A 2,649-nucleotide genomic window follows, 5' to 3' on the forward strand; every position below is an offset into this window, starting at 1 on the left:
CACACACACACACAAACACACACACACACAGTTGTTGTTTAGTATTCCCCCATGTCCTGCCTGAATATAGAATGATGATCATCTCCTTTCTCAGTTTTCCATTCAATTCACTACCAAATTGTAGGGAGCATATTTGTAATATATCAAACAGACTCTTGATTTATCTGAATTCATGCTACTCTTCCAAGTTAGAATTCCAACATCTTCCATGAACCACTGCAAGAATTCCAAATTTCCAAATTCATTTATACTCTATTCTGGCATACAACCTTTTATTGTCTATACAATAAAAGTTTGGCTGGATGTTATCAATATTTTCTCTTCTGTTGATTCCTTGTCCCTTTATCATCTGTTTTGTTCTTATGGCATTCATCAATTTATGCCATATACAAATAGTAACTGCTTTTATATGTTCTAAGTCTCCTACTGTATATATCACAAAGTCCTTCAGAGCAAAATCTGTATGGATTATCACTTCTACTCTCAACCCTAGATTTCTAGGGATAGTATTTTTAAATAATGCTTTTGCTTTTGACTGCACATTATATATATTAAACAAAGATCTATTCAGTGATCAGAAGATGCATGTATTGTTCCTCAGAGGATGGCAGTACCAAAGGAACACTTTTAGTCTTTCACTGATCTTAGAAAAATAGAGTCTGACAGGAAAGGCCACACTTTCAAACTGTTCATATTTTGAGTGTGTTCTTCATTTACATTGTCTACTGTCTTAATATTTATCAAAAGGTAAATCTACATGAGTAGTCAAGTCATCTTTAAACTACTACTGATTGATCAGGACTAAAGATCTATGCCATCTTAGTGAGACATCCAAGGAGACACATTGCTGGTTTTAAGGCTGTTACAGAACTAGTATTATTATTCTAACCCTGGAACCAACTTTACTCAGATCAAACTCTAAGTCTCTGATTAAGTCTACAAGATTATATAGGATCTATCTCTGCCTATTCTTACTCCAGCATCATTTTCTTCCCATGCACTTTCTCAATTTCAACTAATGCCTGTTACATAGACCTTCATACTAATTCTTAAATATGCCAAGTATTCATGCACCTCAAGGCCTTTGCATAGCCATTTATGCAAACTTGTATATTATTCCTCCAGATATTCATGTGTGTTACTTGCCCATTTTTTAATATTCTGCTTAAATATTTATGACTATGTCTTTCTTATTTAAGTAAAACTTCCATCACTCTCTTCACCATTAAGTGAATTATGGAGAACATAATTCCTATATTTAATGAATAATATATTACATACTTACTCAATTTTAAATCATTAGTCTCTGTATACCAGAAGCTTCATGAGAGAAAGGAAGCATCCTATCATAGAACATGACCTCTCCCTTAATTATGTTCAACATATATTTTTGATAACTGAATTGATGTAGATGTTCTTGCAATATATAGTTCTGTTACTATGTGCGAGAGTGATTTCACTTCATGTCTACCCAGGAGAGCATCAATTTAGGAAATAAATGATTACTGCACCTTAGGAAAAGATCCCTCAAGAAACCTTTCAGACAAAGTTATAAACAAGAAAAAATAATGTTTAAGGAAGATTTCCTTGGAGGGAACCAAGAATTAATTTTTTTCTATGATAACAAAGTCTCCAAAAATCTGACTACTTTAATTGAAATTATCATATGACTGTTGATAAGGTAGCTTAAGTAAAAAAAAAATCTAGGGGCTGGGGATGTGGCTCAAGCGGTAGCGCGCTCGCCTGGCATGCGTGCGGCCCGGGTTCGATCCTCAGCACCACATACCAACAAAGATGTTGTGTCCGCCGAGAACTAAAAAATAAAATATTAAAAAAAAAAATCTATGTATCTATTCATCTATCTATTAGAAAATTTCCTCTCACCAGACTTTGGAATACAAAAGTGATAAAAAAAAATAAGTCAAAATATCAGAAGTACATAAATTAGAGAAGAAAAGTGATAACATGAAGAATGCAGGAATAAAAGGGTCAGTGTCTCTCACCAACTTATTGCTCATAGCTATTATATTCTTCCCACGTGGTCAGGTAACTACCTTTCTTTCTTGAAGTTACATGTTCACTTCCTAAAGTACTGTGAGCCCATATAGTGTGTGTGAGTGTGTGTGCATGTGTGTGTGTGTGTGTGTGTGTATCGTGTGTATATATATATATATACACACAGACACACACACAGATACACACAGACACACACACAGATACATACAGACACACACACACACACACACAACTGCACTCAGAGAAAAAGAATAAATTGAGGTTTAACAGATCATGTACACAGTGAGTGTAATCCAGGACATCCTTCCTCCAGGACAGCTGCCCCCTTCCCCAGGGTTCAAAAATAAGTCACTAGAAAGGGGCGGGGTGGTGTCCAGTCTTGTCTCTTAAAGGGCAGTTTGAGGCTGGTTGGAGTGAGAGTGGGCTGGCAAATTCAACCAGGAATTTGGACAAAGTGTTAAGCAACAGATTGGGGAACAAAGTCAGTGAATAAAATGAGCATTGAGAATGTGAGAAAAGGACTAATTTGGTTGGAAATGGTAGCAGAGGACACTTATTAATCAGCCAACACTCTGGAAAAGCCACTGTGCAGATTGTGTGGCTGGGCGCCCAGGTACAATGACTGTTTCAGTC

The sequence above is a fragment of the Urocitellus parryii genome, chromosome 5 (genome assembly GCF_045843805.1).
Source record: "Urocitellus parryii isolate mUroPar1 chromosome 5, mUroPar1.hap1, whole genome shotgun sequence".
Lineage (NCBI taxonomy): Eukaryota > Metazoa > Chordata > Mammalia > Rodentia > Sciuridae > Urocitellus > Urocitellus parryii.